Source organism: Microcaecilia unicolor, chromosome 14 (assembly GCF_901765095.1).
Source record: "Microcaecilia unicolor chromosome 14, aMicUni1.1, whole genome shotgun sequence".
Taxonomy (NCBI): Eukaryota; Metazoa; Chordata; class Amphibia; order Gymnophiona; family Siphonopidae; genus Microcaecilia; species Microcaecilia unicolor.
This window is the reverse complement of record NC_044044.1, coordinates 19,458,497-19,478,550: the sequence shown is the minus strand read 5'-3', so window position 1 is coordinate 19,478,550 and position 20,054 is coordinate 19,458,497. Positions and strand designations below refer to the sequence as shown.

Sequence of the window (20,054 nt, the reverse complement as noted above, 5' to 3'; positions counted from 1 at the left end):
AGTTGGCCCATGCACAGATGATGAGGACAGTGGCTGTCCTGGTTCACCCCTGCTGCCCAATCTTTTTTCTGCCAGTGGCTAACTTACCAGAGCAAAAATCTGAGAACCACTGAATTAGCATCGGAGAGGGCCTCTCCTGACCATGTGGGCCCTAGGCACTGCCTAGTTGGCCCATGCACAGATGGCGAGGACAGTGGCTGTCCTGGTTCACCCCTGCTGCCCAATCTTTTTTTCTACCAGTGGCTAACTTACCAGAGCAAAAATCTGAGAACCACTGAATTAGCATCGGAGAGGGCCTCTCCTGAACATGTGGGCCCTAGGCACTGCCTAGTTGGCCCATGCCTTAATCTTGCCCTGTTCCGGTTGTATCTCCAGGTCTGTAAACTTTCTGGGCTTCTGTGTACTCTGAAGCCGGCAGCTGTGACAAGATGCTACGCGCTCTCAGCAGTGATGCAAGGATGTGTAACCTTCCTGCCCTGGTGATGTAACAGGGCCCCAGAGGGGCTGCGGCTTAGCAGGAGTGACCCCTAGAGAGTGCTATGTCTGATCTCTGTTTGCCTGCTGCTCAGTTTTCTCCCCTGTGTGGTGGAGGCGTTGGTATGGGGGGGGGGGGGGAGGTCTGGAACAGGAAAATAGAACTTAGATTGCTACAGACCTGGGAGAAAGACAGGCTGTGAGAGTAGGCTGGAGGGGGGGGGGGGGAGAAGAAGAATCCTGATGTAACCCCCCACCATCACCACCAAATTTGATTATCCTCTGTCCTCTCCAGGCTACATACTGGGTTACCCACTCCCCTCAGGCTGATCTAGTTCTGATATTTTATCCCAGTGTAAGAATGGGGGGGGGGGGGGGGGGTTGGAATCATTGTTGTGATTTATCTACAGGAGATCAATGGAATTACAACTTTCCACTTGCAATGGGACTAAATCAGGCTGTTTGGGGGGGCCTATGGTAAGTTGGCGCTCAACACTACCTCCCTCTCCTCAAGGGTCAGAGTATTCAGAAGCTCTCTGCATTCCTGGACACTTCTCTGGACTTCAAAAGCAACCAACCCCATCTCCACCGCTGCACAAGGAAAGGTACAAAATGAGAAGCAGCAGCCTCTTGAATCCACAGCCAAGACCCAGCTTGGGGCTGGAGAGCTTCTGCAGAAAAAGACCCCAGTAACAGCTGAAAGAGAAGGAAGTGGGTCTATTGTGTTTAAACTCCAGGGCAGGTAGGAGGAGGCCTGTCTCTCCATGTAGAATGAGGAGTGGCCTAGAGCGATGGGCTGAGGACCAGGGGAGGCCAGTTCAAATCCCACTGTGGCTCCTTGTCACCTTTCTACTGTCTCAGGTGCAAACTTAGATTACCTACTGTACGTGAATATAACGTGCCTTAGAAAAATGGCATAAGCTAAATGTTTAAATAACAAAATAGATGTTTACTAGTTTAGCATAGTCAACGCATCTGTGGGTATAGGTGAGCAAATGCATGTAAGCACATTCAAAACCAAGACCCAGAGGTTGCCAAGTTACGCATTCCAGGAGGGAGATCTTTTGGCCGGTCTTGGATTTCTGCCAACCTCATCCTGGTGCATTATGGGACCTGAAGCACTGAGTTCAATGGATAGAATCAGGGACTACAAATACTACACTGCTTTGGGATGTAAGTTGAAAACCAGGAACGGCCAAAAAGTCTCCCTCCTGGAATGGGTAACTTGGAAGTTCTGAAGTCCCGTGGCCCTGGCTCCCACTGATAGGGGTAGGGAGGGACCAGGAAGTGTGACAGGAAAACCCATGTTCCCCCCCCCCCCCAAAAAAAAAAGAGGGGAGTCCCAGCCAGGGTGAACCAGGAATTCCTGCAAGGAAACCAGGGGTGCAGAGCCTGTTGACAAAGTGAAAACCTAGTGTCTGTCCCACTTCTACGTAAATGAGTCATAGCCAACCCCTTTTCGTAGTGAATGCACATGTTTCGGGAACTGAAGGCACTCAAGCAGAAAACTGGTACTTAGAAATGAATAACACAAAACACGAGGCAGACAGAAGTCTGCTCAACGTATAAAAAGTTTTACATAACCGATCTCGTGTTATGGGAGAGCAAAGATTTGAAAGATAAAACTCCGGCCTACAACTTCATATTTATCATAAACACCCACAGTCATTACACACAATTCGGTCACTGTTCTGGAAGCCGCCCCGCCTCGAAACACACAAGTATGAGGGTCATGATTTGTCCTCTGCCTCTCTGTGCCACAAGCATTAAGAGCTGCTGTTTACCAGTCTGATCAAAGGTCGTTTTGGAGCGGTGAGGAGGAGGAGGAAGGGAAGCCACTCTGAGAGATCAGTCAGCAGGACTGCTGGAGATCTGCGAGTTTACAAAAGCACTATCCCATTGCCAAGGATTTGCATTTATTTGCACCATGTTAGATAGTTGTGTGGGTAGGGAGAGGGAGGGTTCCCTCCCCAGTGAGCTGACAGTTAAGAGCTTCAATCCAGGTGGGTGTCACAGGAGAGGCTCAAGGTCACACAGGGAGCTGGTAATTGGGCAGCAAATCCAACTTATACGCATTTGATTTTCCTCTTTTTTCAAAAATAGAAGCCTGCGCTACCCAATACAATCAGCTGAAGATCCAGAGACAGGAAAGGTTCTTTCAGAAAAGCAGCTGGTGGGGCCAGATAATTTCACTCTGGTCCTTGCGCTGGCCCTGCCTCAGCACTTTCTCCAGGCTCCCTAGGAACAGCTGTACTTTGCTCTCAGCTTTCAAAGGCCCCAGGACTCCTCCTCCTCCTCCTCCCTGCCCCTAGAACAAACAGGCAGGCGCCCCGCCCCTGGAAGGGGTTACACAGGGTAAAGCAGGAAGGCGCAGGGCCCCAGCCCCTGCAAGCAACTCTCGCAGCTATAAAACCTCCATCACACGGTGCAGAGAATGCAGACCACTTCTAAGCATTCCTATCCCTTCTGCCTTACTGTATCACAAGGTGCAGAGTACAGACTCACTCTATGTTCCTATCCCTTCTGTCTCACTGTTTCACATGGTGTAGAGAACACAGAACACTCCTAAAGCTCCAGTCCCCTCAGTCTTACTGAATCACATGATGCAGAGAACACAGACCATTTCAAGGTGTTCCTACCCCTTCTTATTTTATCACATGGTGCAGAGAACCAACTTGCTCTAGGTGTTTCTACCCCTGTCTTCACTGAAGGAAACACAGAGCACCCCCCCCCCCCCCCAATATTCCTATCCCTTCTGCTTTACCATTTCGCAACCTGATACAATCAATGGTACTAAGCCATGTAGACTACTGCAATGGGATTTATGTGGGACGCAAAGAACAAACCTTAAAGAAACTTCAGACCGTTCAAAACATGGCAGCTAGGCTTATCTTCGGAAAAACGTGATTTGAAAGTGCAAAACCCCTTCGCGAAAAACTACACTGGCTCCCAATCAAAGCACGGTATTGCTTTCAAACTCTGCACTGTGGTTCACAAAATTATCTACGGTGAAGCTCCGGGATACATGACAGACTTGATCGACCTACCAACCAGAAACACATCCGAATCAACACGAACGTACCTAAATCTGCACTACCCAAGCTGCAAAGGACTCAAATACAAATCAACTTACGCATCCAGTTTTTCCTACATAAGCACACAACTGTGGAACGCATTACCAAAAGCCTTTAAAACTATGAACGACCACCTAAACTTCCGGAAAACACTAAAAACTAACTTGTTTAAAAAGGCATACCCTACCGATCCGACATAAATGCCTGATCTTTGCGACACAACAAAACTAAAGAACGTAATGGACATAACACAACTCTTGATCTTACCACATCACCACCCTGTATTTGTTCACACCGGAGCCTGCAAAGGCCTCTCAGGTACTATGAAAGCCACATTGAGCCTACAAATAGGTGGGAAAATGTGGGATACAAATGTAACAAATAAATAAATTCTCACATGGCAGAGGAACACAGAAGACACCCGAATGCCCGGGAATAGTCTGTGCTCCATGCACCATGTGATACAGTAGATACAGTGAGGTAGAAGGGATAGGTATATCTGGGGATTGTCTGTTTCACTGCATCTCAGGGTGCAAGGCCTGAGGACCTTTTCCGGGGATTCCTCTTCCTTATGTCTCAATATATCACATGGTGCAAGGAATAAACACCAGTCCCACGTCTTTCCATCCCTTTAGTGAGGAAGGAATGCAGAACCTCTCCAAGGTTCCGATGATCAAAGGTAAATGCGGGCGCTTAGAGGCCGCTAGCGCTGGACTAGCGCCAGCACTTATCAGCTCGGTATGATCAGAGGAGTGGGAATACCTCAGAGCTCATTTAAATTATAAATTATATTTAAATGAGCTCTGCGGTATTTCACCCATATGATCAGAGCATCGCGCTCAGATCGTGCGGGTGGAATAGCGTCTTAACCCTATGGCAGCTCGGAGCTGGAATTAGGGTTAAAGCTCTCTTCCTCACACACCCCCCCCCCCATCCACGCCAGGCAACCCAGGCTGCCACCATCAGTCCTGGGGGTCCAGTGGAGCCCCGGACCCCCCACCCTACAATGTCTAAGGCTTGCCCTGGTGGCCCAGTGCCCCCAAACCCCTCTCCTCCGGACAGAGGCCCTTATGGTCTAGTGCCCCCAAACCCAACCCCCCCCCCCCCCCAACCAGAAGAGAGGGCTGGAGGTCTAGTGCACCCCTGATGCAGGGCTGAGGGGAGGGAAATTCCCTGGGCTCGGCCCAGGACCTGCCATAACGCCGGCAAGTTTCTTCCTGCCTGTTTCCAAGTCTATCCTCTCCTGCATGCCGCCCAGGACCCGAAATGATTGCATTAACAGGATATTGCGTTAATGCCGTTAATGCAATCACCCAGGCCCCGACTTCCATCACGTATAGGAGCAGCTCATGAGAAAGGTGCAGGGGCAGCGGCCCAGGTGTGTGGGTGGGGGGTGCAAGCGGTGGTCAAGAGCCCCCCCCCCCAAGTGGTCTAGCAGCCACAAACCCTCCCCCTTAGCACCCTGAGATGATGGGAGGAGGGATTAGCACTCCCTCCTCTCCCTTATATGGTAGGGAAGCCACACCCATTTTGGAGGCGTCACTGGAAGGAGGAGGAGAGTACTATGGGGGGAGGGGAGTTCAGGAATGCTAGACCACACCAGGTAGGGGCTGGAGGTCCACCAGATATCAAGCCCTCTCTTCTATTGGGGTCTTCTGTCAGGGAGATGGGGAGGGGAGTGGGTGTGTCAGGTAGGGGGCACTAGACCATCAGGGCCTCTGTCTAAGAGAGGAGGTTGGGGGTTCTGGAGGTCCACTGGACCTCCAGCCTATTTATAAATGACCTAGAGATGGGAATAACTAGTGAGGTAATTAAATTCGCCGATGACACAAAATTATTCAGGGTCGTCAAGTCGCAGGAGGAATGTGAACGATTACAGGAGGACCTTGCGAGACTGGGAGAATGGGCGTGCAAGTGGCAGATGAAGTTCAATGTTGACAAGTGCAAAGTGATGCATGTGGGTAAGAGGAACCCGAATTATAGCTACGTCTTGCAAGGTTCCGCGTTAGGAGTTACGGATCAAGAAAGGGATCTGGGTGTCGTCGTCGATGATACGCTGAAACCTTCTGCTCAGTGTGCTGCTGCGGCTAGGAAAGCGAATAGAATGTTGGGTGTTATTAGGAAGGGTATGGAGTCCAGGTGTGCGGATGTTATAATGCCGTTGTATCGCTCCATGGTGCGACCGCACCTGGAGTATTGTGTTCAGTACTGGTCTCCGTATCTCAAAAAAGATATAGTAGAATTGGAAAAGGTACAGCGAAGGGTGACGAAAATGATAGTGGGGATGGGACGACTTTCCTATGAAGAGAGGCTGAGAAGGCTAGGGCTTTTCAGCTTGGAGAAGAGACGGCTGAGGGGAGATATGATAGAAGTGTATAAAATAATGAGTGGAATGGATCGGGTGGATGTGAAGAGACTGTTCACGCTATCAAAAAATACTAGGACTAGAGGGCATGAGTTGAAGCTACAGTGTGGTAAATTTAAAACAAGTCGGAGAAAATTTTTCTTCACCCAACGTGTAATTAGACTCTGGAATTCGTTGCCGGAGAACGTGGTACGGGCGGTTAGCTTGACGGAGTTTAAAAAGGGGTTAGATAGATTCCTAAAGGACAAGTCCATAGACCGCTATTAAATGGACTTGGAAAAATTCCGCATTTTTAGGTATAACTTGTCTGGAATGTTTTTACGTTTGGGGAGCGTGCCAGGTGCCCTTGACCTGGATTGGCCACTGTCGGTGACAGGATGCTGGGCTAGATGGACCTTTGGTCTTTCCCAGTATGGCACTACTTATGTACTTATGTACATCTCTATGTTTGACAGGTCAGGGCTTTTTTATTTTTTTGACAGCCCAGACCTGTCAAATAACTTCTGCAGGAGGCCTGTGCCTTGGGTGCATGCTCAGGCACAATCCTCCTGCAGAAGTAGCCCGAAGATCAAAACTCAATAGTGCACATAAATTTGAATGCTATTAGTTTTGATCATCAGGGTGTTGTTTCCCCACACTTTTCCGGTGCTAATTTTACAGCGCTGTTCTGAACAGTGGAGGGAAACTAATCATCGGAACCCAAATAAGGATCTTTTGTCCTTACAAGGTTGGGACGTGTGACTCCATCTTGGAACTGTTGCCCTGAGGTGTGACTGAGGCCTATAACTTCATACTCAACAGCTATCGTCTTTAAACCAGGGGCGTAGCCAGACCGGTGGGAGGGGGTCCAGAGCCCGAGGTGAGGGGGTACATTTTAGCCCCCCCGGCGCCGCTGACCCCCCCCCCCCCCGTCATTTTAACCCCACCACCACTACCTTTGACACCCCCCCACTCCCGGGCACCAACCCTTTCGACCCATTCTTCCCCCCGCCGCCAACCCTCCCCCGCTGTCGGGTACCTTTGCTAGCGGGGGTCCCCAACCCCTGCCAGCCGAAGTCCTCTTCTCCGGCGCAGCTGCGTTGCTGATCTGCAAGGGCAGGCTTCTGTTTGTGAGTCTGATGTCAGACTCACACAAACAGAAGCCTGCCCTTGCAGATCAGCAATGCAGCCGCGCCGAAGAGGACTTCGGCTGGCGGGGTTTGGGGACCCCTGCCAGCAAAGGTACCAGATAGTGGGGGAGGGTTAACGGCGGGAGGGGGAAGTTGAAGGGATTGGTGGCGGGGGGGGGGGGGGAGGGGCAGGGCCAAATCTACAGGGGCCCATGCCCCTGTGGCCCCACGTAGCTACTCCCCTGCTTTAAACATTCTGGAAGTCTGTTTGAATGAACGGCTCTTTCTGCATCCTGGGTTCTGACTGGACTACCATCCTCCCCAATGGTGTTTTCTAGATGAAACCTTCACACAGCAGAGTGCTAGGATTACCTCCTAGGATCATGGCCGTGATTTTCAGGCATCACATACCACTCAGACTAAAAGGAGCCTTGGCTTGCCTTGAGGGTTCAAATGGTCCCTTGCCTTCTGTCTCTGCAGGAAGGAACTGTCAATATAACTTTACCAGCAGTTAAAACGGAACCAATGAAAGGTGAACAAGTATCTCCCCCTCCCCCATGCATTTAACACAATAACCACATACAACTGGTTAAACCTGTCTCACTAAGACAGAAGATACAAGGCCTGTAACAGACAAAAAGGTGGAGGAGCAGACAAAAAAAAAAGAGAAATGCACACACACACACCAGGGGAAGACCTGGGAGGTGGCATACCTTGGTGGGGGGGGGGGGGGGGGGGGGAGAGATAAAGAAGTGGGGTCATGGTCCTAATGCCGGCCTGGAGAGGGGGAACATTAACCAGCTTTGAGTTCAGCGGAGAAGGCACTGAAGAAGAAGCACATCTGTGATGGTGAGGCCCAGCAGCAACCACATGGGTTGATGGGGGTGAGAGAGATGATGACAGGCGTGATGAAGTGGGGGGGAGGGAACAGGCTGACTAAGGAAGGGGAGAAAGGTGTAGGGGACTGGCTGAGGGGGGTGACTTCAAATGGGAGAGAGGGGGTGAATGAATGGTGGATGGGAGAAATGGAGCCCCAGAAGGCAGAGTAAGGATAGGAGAAATTGAGGGGTGAGAGGGGAGATGGCACACTGGGAAGCTGGTAATTTGGGGGACAGGGTGCTGGAAGAGTACATTTAAAGATGAGATCACCAGGAAGAGAGGAAAGAGGGGATGTTAGGAAAGGGAGCGAAAAGATGAGTTAGGGTGATGGGTTCACTGAAAAGAAAAGGGAGAAAGAGCAGAAGAGGAGAAAAGACCCAGTGAAGGACGTAGGCAAAGCTGGAGTTAGACATGCTGGGCCCAGGGCAGAAATTGGCGATGCCCAACTGAAAGCTACAGGATGCTCCCCTTCAGCTTCAGGCAGGTCTGGAGACCCCTGTGATATGGAGGCCTACAGTAGAGAAAGACACGGGGACAAAGTTTGTCCCTGTCGCCATCCCCACAGGATCTGTCCCTATCTGCAGAAGCCTCCAACACTTATGATTTAGTCATCCACAGATTCCAAAATCATAACAGTGCTTTGTGAGCCATATTTCTTCCCCTTTAATCTTTTAAAGTATAAAAAGGAACAATATTCTGTGCAACTGTTTATAAATTGCAAATAAAAACAACAACAACAACAAAGAACTATAATAACCTCCCCACCCCACCATCCTCTGCCCTTCTAACCCTAACAACTGATTTCTACTACCCCAAGGAACCTAATCCACCCTGTTATAATGTCCAGGGTTACAAAATACAACCTGTTCTGAATGCCTTAGAGGGGAAGAAATATGCCTGACGAAGCACTGTTATGATTTTGGAATCTGTGGATGAATAAGTCATCAACAATCTCAGGATACATGGGGGTCTATCCCTGCCCCCCCCCCCCCCCCATGTAATTCTGTAGCCTAGAACAATTGCTCTGGTCCTACCTCTGCCCCTCCAAACACCAGCCCTGAATGCAAGGGAAGGCGAAAAGTGAAGAGCTGGCGATGAAGGGAAGAGAAAGAAAGCAGCAGAGAAGAAAAAAAGGAATACAACATGAAACCAAGGAAACACTACAGGTGAAGAGGAGAAAAAAGAAAGGAGGAAAACACGAGGCAGGAAAGGATAACAGGAAAATGAATCTGAAAAGATTAACAAGGTGAAAATGGAGAAAAGACTGAAAATGCTAGATTAAAAAAACACACACAGATGGAGTGTGATTGCTGTCTTCATTGAGATAGATAATGACTGAATGTTGGATGTTAGTGGGTTTTGTTTATTTTTTTTTTGGATTTTAGTGGGTTTTTATTTATTTATTTATTTTGAACAACTTTTTAAAAATACCAAGGTGTTGCTGATTCTTCACTCTGTTTCACTATTTAGAAAATGCTACTGTTGGCTTCAGGGACTGAGACGGTAAGTACACTATACCCCAGATTCATATATAGGTCACCCAAATTTGGGCACCCAAAACCACGCATAAACTAATCAGCCATTAAAAAATCAACGAACTGGTATTAATTGACACTCATTTGAGTTTACTTATAGATCTGCCCTGCGCCCTAGTCTATAAAATGTGCACTTAAATTATATAGTACGCGTGGCTATTGGCGTGGCAGGGGCGTTCCCAAAATTGAGGCGCAGTGTTGTACAAAAGGGTCATTTACACACCCAACTGCCATTAACTGCCACCGGGTTTCAACAGGCGCCCGGGTCTGCGCTAAGCTAGTATTTCTATAAAAGACGCTCCACGCAGAGCGCCTTTTGCAAAATACCAGTTTAGCGGAGAACTTCCCAGCCCCTAACTTTGCACCCCATTTATAGACAGTTTCCCCCGATATACCTTCTCTCTTTCTCATTTCTGCTCCTTCCAGCTGTATCACCGAAGCCAGAAGCCAAGAGTCGCATATAGGGGCAGTTTCTTGGGGGTTTTGAGTTCAATTTTTGTCTGCACATTTTTAATTTTTGGTCACTGACTATTTGGCGAGGGTCTGACTCAGTGGCGTAGTCACGGATGGGCCTAGGCCCACCCACTTTGGACTCGGGCCTACCCAAAATTCTAGCACCCTTGTTACGGCTGGATGGGGATCCTCAAGCCCCACCTGCAGCAAAGGTCCTCTCGTGGCAAGAACAGCTCCCCAGCGGCACTGTGCAAGCGATGATGTCGCGATGGCCTCCCCCTGCCACATGCGCAAAAACCAAGTATGCGAGAGGGGGCAGAGCAACGGCAGTGCATGCACAGTGCTGCCAGCTGGAGCAAGTAGGAGAGGGAGGTGTTCTTGCCTCTGGAGGACCTCTGCAGCTGGTGGGGCTTGGGGATCCCCACCAGCTCAGGTATCTCAAGTTTTTTTGTTGGCACCAACAGGGGGGGGGGGGGGGGGGGCGGTATAGAGACTACAAGTGCCCACCAACTTTGCCCGGTAGCCCATCCAAAATTTGATGTCTGGCTATGCCTCTGGTCTGTGTTTTGTGTGTGTCACATGATGGGAGTGAGGATTTCTACAGTTAGCATGTAACTTCTATGTCAACATCTGTATCTGTCCGGTTTGTTATATCTCCCATTAGGAGGTGCATTGGCATTCTAGGATCCAATGAAATTTTGGAACTGCCTCTTTTTTTTTTTTTTTTTAGATAGGGTTGTTCCTGTTTTGAGTTCGAGGACACACAGGGCAATGGTGAAAAAGAGGGCCATGCTGTGCGAATGAATGTATGTGAACGTGTCATTTAAATATTTCAGAGGTGGCATCAGCAACCCAAGAGGAGGATCAGACATGAGAAATGTAAAAGGAAACAAGAAAATAATGGATCACACACTCTCTTTTGTACAACTGTTACTTTCTATGACTAAATATTGTTGAGAATGACGGGGTGGGGGTGGGGGCACAAATGCAAGTACTGGCTCTTCTGTGCCAGAAACTCATGGTATGACAACAGGAGCCAAGGATAGACAACACCTCCACAACACAAAGTACAGACAAAGCCAGGAGCACAGCAAGACCTCGAAGTGGTGGTGGAGGGGGGGGGGGGCACATTTTGGCCCACTTCCCCACCCCGCCAGTTGAAGCGTTTCTCCAGTGACGCTCTCCTTACATTGCCTGCCTTGCTTCCCCTCACGTTGCGCATGCTCAATTTTAATGAAACTGAATACGCACACGACGAGAGGGAAACAGGGCAGGCAATATAAGGGAAATAGGACTTGATATACCGCCTTTCATTCAAAGCGGTTTACATATATTCAGGTACTTATTTTGTACAAGGGGCAGTGGAGGGTTAAGTGACTTGTCCAGAGTCACAAGGAGCTGCAGTGGGAATTAGAACCCAGTTCCCCAGCATCAAAGTCCGCTGCACTAACCACTAGGCTACTCCTCAGGATTCTGGAATCTTGCTATTCTTTGGGGTTCTACATGGAATGTTGCTACTCTTTGAGATTGTGCCTGGAATCTTGTTAATGGGACTTGATATACCGCCTTTCTGAGGTTTTTGCAACTACATTCAAAGCGGTTTACATAGTATATTCAGTTACTTATTTGTACCAGGGGAGCAGCGCTGAAAAACGCTTCAGGTGGCGGGAGCTGGGGACCCCCGCCAGCCAAACCAGGGGCCCTGGATCCATTTTTTTGGGGGGCCCAGGCTCTTGTGGGCCCCCTATAGCTAAGCCACCAGGCACAGCAGTGCCCATGCTTACACAGTGCAGAACCCAGTTCTGGAACTCCATTCCAGCAGCGTGCCAGTGAAACCCACGACAGGAATATGGAGCAACAGGTACAGCGGATACAAATCCAACTACTCGCCCACCTCATCCTCTCCCTTGGGTCACCTCACCTAAACACGGCTCAGGAATCAAACATTGAGTAACAATAAGAGAAGGAAAACCAGCCAACCACCACCATCCTATATAAAAGGACAGAAAGGCAGAGATCAGGCAACTGCAATAATCCAGACCAAGTTAATATTCTATAAAGACTGCTGCATATAGCACACCCATTATAGAATAATAGTTTAGCGCGGATTTTGCGCTTAACTTCGGGCGTCAGCATCTACACCTGCCAAACTTTGGTGTAAATGCTGACGTCCAATTTATGGCAGTTGGATGCACAATTGACAGTATTGTAGAACATCACGCCTAACTTCTAGGAATGTCCCCCCCCCCCCCTTATCTGCCCATGCCCCTTCCATGACAACGCCCCTTTGGAGTTGTGCGCTATGATATTCAAGCGCAGATTTTATAGAATAGCGCCCAGGGCAGATGCATGCTTAACTCCAAATTGTTGCCAATTAACATCAATTGACTGTTGACACCGATAGGAGCCCAAATTTGAACACCTAACTTTGGGCGACCTATACAGGAGTGTATGTCCACCACTGCTGTGCTTCTTCTTGGACAGGGGGACAGATGTGTGTGTGTGCGTGGTAAGCACCGCTGCTGTGTTGTACACTGTGTGTGTGGACAGAACAGCTGTTGTGTTGTACATTGTGTGTGGTAAGCGGGTGTGTGGTAAGCACCACTGCTGTGTTGTACATTGTGTGTGGTAAGCAGGTGTGCGTGTATGGTAAGCACCGCTGTTGTGTTGTATATTGTGTGTGGTAAGCGGGTGTGCGTGTGTGGTAAGCACCGCTGTTGTGTTGTACATTGTGTGTGGTAAGCGGGTGTGCGTGTGTGGTAAGCACCGCTGTTGTGTTGTACATTGTGTGTGTGTGTTATGCACCGCTGTTGCATGTGCTGTCATGCTGTACCTTGTGTGTGCTAAGAGGATGTGTGTGTTTGTGTATGTGTGGATGAGTAGGTGCTTGCACTGCTGTTGGACATGCTGTCCTGCTGTACCACATGCATGTATGTATATGCTTGCACTGATGTCATGCTGTACCTGGTGTACAGTAAGAGGATATGTGTATGTGCGTGTGTGTAGTAAGCACTGCAGTTGGCGTGTGTGTGTGTGCAGCATACATTGCTGTTGCATGTGCTGTCATGTAGTAGGAGGGGGTGTGTGGCATGCACTGCTATTGTATACGCTGTCATACTGTACCTTATGTGTTGTAAGAGGGGTGTGTGTGTGTGTGTGTGTGTGACATTGTTGTTGGCACATGCTGTCCTGCTATACCTTTTGTGTGGTAAGATGATATCTGTGTGTAGCATGCGAGCAAGTGTGTGTGTGTAGGTGTGTGTATATATATCTTGCACTGCTGTAGCACATGCTGTATGAAGCTTGTTTGTAATGTAACAATGTTTGGGGGTTGTGTTATGTGTGGCTTGAACTCCTGCTACACATGCCTGCATCTAGTCTGTGTGCGCACAAAGTTTGCATCACTGCACCAGTTCAGTGGTGGGGCAGCTTCCAAAAAAACAGGCAGGGAGGCAACCTGTACAGTATCGGAGTTACAGTTACAACAGAACGGAATGACCGATAGTAACTTCCAGCGAGTAGCAGTTACAATCCTAAACAGAAAGGGAGGAGGGAAATGGCCCCCCTCCCCTGAGACCTGCACACTGTGGCAGTTACAACTCTAATTACCTTACTGGGCAGACTGGATGGTCCGTTTTACTCTTTTATCTGCCGTTTTACTCTTTTATCTGCCGTCATGTACTGTGTTACTAGGTAAGTTTGCCCTGCTGCTTAACCTGTTTGACCTGTCCTGTGGTGGAGCAGTGTGTGTGCTGGAAGCTTGTGCTCTTGCTAAATCTGCTGTGGGGTTGTTGTTGAGGGCGGGGGGAGAGCTTGCACTGCTCTTGTTCCTGCATGCCGGGGGGGGGGGGGGGTGTAATGGTGGAATTATTACATCGCAGCGGGCAGGACTGGATGGGGTACAGTGGTAGTGGTCTCGGTGGGGTCAGTACTTGAACAGCCACCGGTGCAAGGACAGGGGTGAGGGGTTGCTAAGTTAGAAGTAATAAGCCAAAAACAACCAGCAGACACAAGCTAGAACCTGGAAACCGCAGGTCAGGACGCCAACAAAGTTTATGCTTTGAAACTAAGAAGTGGCCTGGCTTCCCTGTCCAGCAGGATTAGTGTCACAGTGGTGTGCTCACACACTGTAATGGCGGCTTTGTTTATGGTTTCCTTTACATGCCGGAAGCCTCCGGAATCAGGCACTCGCTCCCTGGGGTCATCCCGGCTCATCCCCTCCCCCCCCCCTCTCTTGCTGCTGGAAGTCAAAAGCTTCCCAGAATTCTTCCACCAGTTGCTGCCAAGCGTACAGAGAGCACCAGTGGCAGGCCAGATAAGACCTCCTCCACCTGAAACCTAATCCTTGCTCTGCTTTCAGCAGCTCTGCCCAGTAACAGTCCAGGGAACTAAGGCACCAGGACATCACCAAAATGTCACGTGCTCAAGAGTTAGGGCCTGAGCCCTAACTAAGACACAAGGAGGGCAAGGCAATTTGTACCTGCCCCCATCACACACACGGAATTGGAGATAAAAAGATTCAACCCAAGGTCACCCATTTTCACCCTGGCTGGCACCAGTCTGCCATATTCCTCATGACACCAACTCCCCCCCCCCCCCCCCCCCCCCCCCCCCCCCCCGTAACTGCACTGGGCCATCACCCCAGTTCCTCGAGAGGCTCAATTTATAACATCATCCAAAACGTAAAAGAACCCTCCCCCTTGTCCCTGCACCCCAACAGATAACCATCGTACCCCTGGCTTCCTCTGCTTGCCCTTTCCCTCCTGCACGTCCAGTGACTTGTGAGTGGGAGAGGGCCAAGGATAAACAAGGCCCTCACTCTCCCAGTGCAGCTAGACAACACCTGTATGGGTACTCATATCCCCCACCCATAGTAACCCAGAATCTAGGGTAATTGGCTGGCACCCAAGAGACCAGGGACTTAAATCCTACTTATACAACCTTCTGATCTCAGGGACCTGCAGACTATAATCTCTTTGGGGAAGGGACTCTTTGAACTGTGCTCAGGTTCGAGACGTATAAACAACAGCAAAATATAAAGCAAATCAAACATTCCAGCATTACAGAATCTACTCCTTTAATCTCCACACTGGTTCACCTACCAAGGCAATGCATGGTGGGGGGCATAGGATTCTCCCTTCCCAAGCTCCCCAACAGCGAAAGGCAAGGATATTCAACCCCTGTCCCTACATAAGAATGGAGCTCAGGAAAATCGAAGGCCCCCCCCCCCTCACCCAACTCCTTCAGCATGGCCAGGCCTCAGTGGCAGAACCCTTCTGAACCCAATACAAAGCTGCAGTGGATGAGAGTCGATGACTAGAAGGAGGGGAGAAACTTTGGGGCAACTCAGGACGGAGTCAGTTTCCTAACTTTTAAATGCTTTCTCCTTGTATCCCCCAACAGCCACTCCATAATTATGGTTCTAAAGCCCCCCCAAACCCATTTTGTCATGCTCCACAACTGGATCTCTCCAACTCACTATACTTCTCCCCCTTGAAGAATTAAAAAAACAACAACTTTCCTCTAACCCTCGAATGCCAGATTATTAGAACATGAAAGACCTCCCAAATATATTCCCTTCCACCACCAGCATTTTACCCCCTCCCTCTTCCATATACAAGACCATCCCATGTCAATGCCTTTTAAACAGCCCTTTAAACTCTCCAGCTCCCAAAGAGGAGAGCTCAGCTGGCGAGTGACCCCATTCCCTCCCCAGTCAGGCTCCGAGGACTAGCCAGCTACTTTAAAATTTTCAAGACACAAACAAGAATCCAAAATACCCCCCCCCCCCCCCAAACACATCAAAATATCCCAGCTTCAGCAAGACTCCCAGAGAGAAAAAGGATCTTTAAAAAAAAAAAAAAAGGGATAGGAAAATCTCTGGTGATGGTTGACACCCCCACTACCAATACTAACATTAAAGAGCTACCTGAATCAAGCACAAAATAAAGAATAAATATTTAAGGATATAAAATGAATAGTAAAAGAAAAATACCCCCCTAAAATCAGACAAAACACCAGAGGGAAATGAAAAGGTGTGCAGAAAATTAAATCCTCATTCCTGTTTAAGGACACAGAGGGAGAGAGAGAGAGAGAGAGAGACCACCCCCAGCCCCCTCCACCAGGCGACAGTCATTACAAAATAAGAGAGACTTTTACCTGCATGCCGGGGAAATGCAAGCGGATAATCCTAGGATGGGATTTTGGTGCTTTTATTTTAAATGTTTTCCTGTTTTGATTTCAGTATAAGTCCCCATGGTTTATGTGTCCAAAAAAATAAAATAAAAAAAATGGATCTTTGATTTTATTATTCCGTCCTCCTCCACCTCCCCCCTTAAGAAAAATATAAAATGTCTAGAGAACAGGCTGCAGCTTTGTTTCGTGGCTGCTGCTATGAGCCCTTTCTGTGTCTCTCACTCACTCACACTCACACACACACATACACAAACACACATTCTCTCTCTCTCTCCCTCTCTCTCTCTCTCTCTAGTTAAACAAAGAAAGGGTTGCTGGAGCCCCTCCCCCTCAGCACAGACATTCCCCCCCCCCAGCCACCCCGCACCCTCCTCCTCCTCCTCCTCTTCTCTCAGCCTCGGTTCTGTGTGCCAGCCCTACTGCTCACACCCCTCCTTCCTACATCCTCCCTGGGTCCTACCTGCCACCCGACCTTCTTTCTCCCAAGGTGTTGGCAAAGTTTGAAGCCTCTTGACCCCTCTAATCTGCCTTCTACAGGGGGTGGGGGTGAACATACCAACCAAAATGCCAGGTAGGCAGCCCGGCCGTCAGGAACTACTTGTCTGACAAGACTGATGCAGTCCTGGGTTTACCCCAGTGCATGAAGGGACTTGTAGTGCTGATTCCCCTATTGCATTCCCTAAGGAAAACAAAACAAGACGTCTCTTCATGCAAGGACATACAGTCGGGACTGGGCCAACCCTGTCAGGCTATACAGAGTCAGTTGTAGCTGAAAGGGAAGCAGGCAAAACGGGGAGAGTAAAAGGGCTGTAAAATGCCAGAAATACAAAAGTGAGAGACTACAGCAAGCCTCTGTAAGCCCAGGGCATCGCTAGAGGAAGAGCGGAACTTGTGGTCTTTTTAGCACTGCTTTCTGGGATATGGAGCTCTCAATTTCATGCACATGGCTATTTCTACAGGGGGCCCTAAGCATCGTGCTCATACTGTGCCAGGAGAAGGATGCTGTGCTGGCATCGGCCCACACAGGCCGGACGGAGACGACAGACGTTCAACCAATGGGAGCCTGTGTGGTTCTTAAAGTCATGCACCTGCTTCGTTTCTGGTACAAGAGCACCACAAGACAAGAGAGAGATCTGTGCAGGTGGTGAACTGCTGCCTCCCAAGAAGCCCTACTGCGGGCTAAGGCAGCAGCGGCATCCACCACCATTGTCAGAACTGTAAGCTAAGAACCAGGGAAGCCAGGGTTCAAATCCCACTGCCGCTCCTTGTGATCTCTGGCAAAGTCACCTCATTAACTGGAGCTACTACTGGAACAGATGTGAGCTACATCCAAATTTGCCTTCTCTCTCCCCCCCCCCCCACCCCTCCCTTTTCTCCTGCCATAATGTCACTGTCAATCTGATGAAGTCTGTGAAGGAAATGCTTGGCTGGATAAAGGGGGTGATGGACTGCTGAGCAGAGCCTGGGGTCAGGGAGATGGGAGAGAGAAGGGGTCAGGGTGAAAAAGGTTTCCCATCCAGAATATTTTGCCCAAGGCCCCTTATAGTGGTAAAAACATGGAAACATTAAAAAAAAATGTAGGCAGATAAAGACTACACAGATATCCCATCTGCCCATCCATGCCATCTATTCTCCCTATCACTCCCTTAGAGATCCTATGTACTTGTCCTTTAAATTCAGATACTGTTTTCATCTCCACCATGTCCACCAGGAGGTCATTCCATGAATTCGCCACCCTTTCCATGAAGAAGTATTTCCTCAGGTCACCTTATGCCTGGAATGGACTTCCTGAGCCTGTACGCCTAGCTCCATCTCTACCTGTTTTCAAATCTATGCTGAAAACCCACCTTTTCACCACTGCTTTTGGCTCCTAACCACTACTCAATTCCCCTATCCTTGTTCCTTCTCACCCAGTACTTTCCTTGCCCTTAATTGTCTTGTCTGTCTGTATTTTTAGATTGTAAGCTCTATCGAGCAGGGACTGTCTCTCTGTGTCAGGTGTTCAGCGCTGCGTGCGTCTGGAAGCGCTATACAAATGTTAATAATAATACTTCTGAGTTTATCCTCTTTCACCTTCATCCTATGCCCCCTCGTTCCAGAGCTTCCTTTCAAATGAATGAGACTCGCCTCCTGTGCATTTATGCCGTGTAGGTATTCAAATGTCTCTATCATATCTCCCCTTTCCTGTCTTTCTTCCAAAGTATACAAATTGAGATCTTTAAGCCTGTCTCCATACGCTTTATGACAAAGACCACTGACCATTTTAGTAGCTGCCCTCTGGACCGACTCCATCCTGTTTATATCTAAATGAGGTCTCACCAGAGTCTTACACAGGGGCATCATCACCTCCTTTTTCCTACTGGCCATTCCTCTTCCTATGTACACAAGCATCCTTCTGGCTTTCATTGCCTTTTCTACCTGGTTGGCCACCTTAACATCATCACATACAATCATACCAAGTCCTGCTCCTCTTTCTTGATCAAAAGTTCTTCACCCTCTAAACTGTACCGTTCCCTCGGTTTTTGCAGCCCATATGCACAGTCCTGCATTTTTTAGCACTAAATCTAAGCCGCCAAATTCCAGACCATTCCTCTAGCTTCGCTAAGTCCTTCCTCATGTTACCCACACCATCAGGGATGTCTACCCTATTACAGTTCAGTTGGTATCATCTGCAAAGAGGCAAACCTTACCAGACAGCCCTTCGGCATCACTTACAAAAATATTAAAACGAACTGGCCCAAGAACCGAACCTTGCGGCACACCACTGGTAACATCCTGCTCCTCAGATTGAGCTTCATCTATCACTACCCTCTGTCATCTTCCACTCAACCAGTTCCTAACCCAGTCTGTCATTTGAGGGCCCATACCGAGGGCACTCAAGTTTATTTATTAGTTGTCTATGCAGAACCGTGTCAACGGCTTTGCTAAAATCTAAATACACCACATCTAGGGCTCTCCTTCGATCCAACTCTCTGGTCACCAAGTCAAAGAAATCAATCAGATTGGTTGAACAAGACCGGCTTCTAGTGAAACCATGTTGGCTCAGGTCCTATAATCCACTGCAAAAAAAGTGTCTGATTTTTAAAAATATTTTAATTCATTATTCCTTTCTGAAATACTTTACCTGCTATAGTACGTCTCAAATCTTCTTATATTGCATTTAGGAAGAAACTTAACTTTTATTTGATGATTGATACCATTGTTGTAATCGTTAAGCTTGTATGTTTTATGATGTATTTTTTGTCTTGTTGTAAACCATAGTGAAACCCTTGTTAGGGAATACAGTGGTATACAAACAATAAATTGATACTGGATTCCAAAAACTTTACTACTCTTTACTATTCTGTAGTTCCCAACCTCTTCCTTACTTCTGCTTTTGTGGACAGGGACCACTCCAGTGCTCGGGGACCACTCCAGACTCTAGAGAAGCACTGAAAAGGTCTGCAATGGGAGCCACTAGAACTTCCCTAAGTTCTGTCCGGTATCCTCAGATGTATGCCATCTGGCACCATCGCTCTGTCCACCTTTAGTTTAGCCAGCTCCTCATGAACACAGTCCTCTGAAAATCGTTCAGGGACTACCACCCCTCCATTCCTATTTGTGTTTGTCCTCGGCGGTCCTGCTTCCGGCCCCTTCAGCTGTGAACAGAGAACAGAAATATTTGTCAAGCAATTCCCCCTTATCTTTATCAGCTTCTACATATTCCTCCCCTTCGCCTTTGAGTCTCACAACCCCACTTTTGCACTTCCTCCTATCATTAACATACTGGCTATTTTTCCTTCCATTTGCATCTTTGTTTTCCTGACTACTCTACCAGCTTCTCTTAGCTTTTCCAGATATTGTCGCCTGCCTTCCTCTTTCTGCGATCTCTTATAGCTTATAAAGGCTAACCTCTTTTTCACAACCTTTTCAGCTACTACTTTTGAAAAACAAAATGGCCTCCTTTCCCTCTTATTTACTTTCCTTACAA

At 48.5% G+C, this 20,054-nt stretch overlaps 1 protein-coding gene across 8 annotated transcripts in view; it reads right to left on the bottom strand.

Annotated features, from left to right (window-relative positions):
• Positions 1 to 20,054, bottom strand: part of KDM6B (lysine demethylase 6B) — a 151,592-nt gene that overhangs the window by 76,649 nt on the left and 54,889 nt on the right. The window contains exon 1 of one of the 8 annotated variants that reach the window (XM_030188429.1): positions 16,049 to 16,294. The exons of the other annotated variants lie outside the window; for them this stretch is intronic. The gene's annotated coding sequence lies outside the window, so the exon portion shown is untranslated. Of the gene's footprint in view, positions 1 to 16,048; positions 16,295 to 20,054 lie in introns of those variants that run through there. 8 annotated transcript variants of the gene reach the window in all.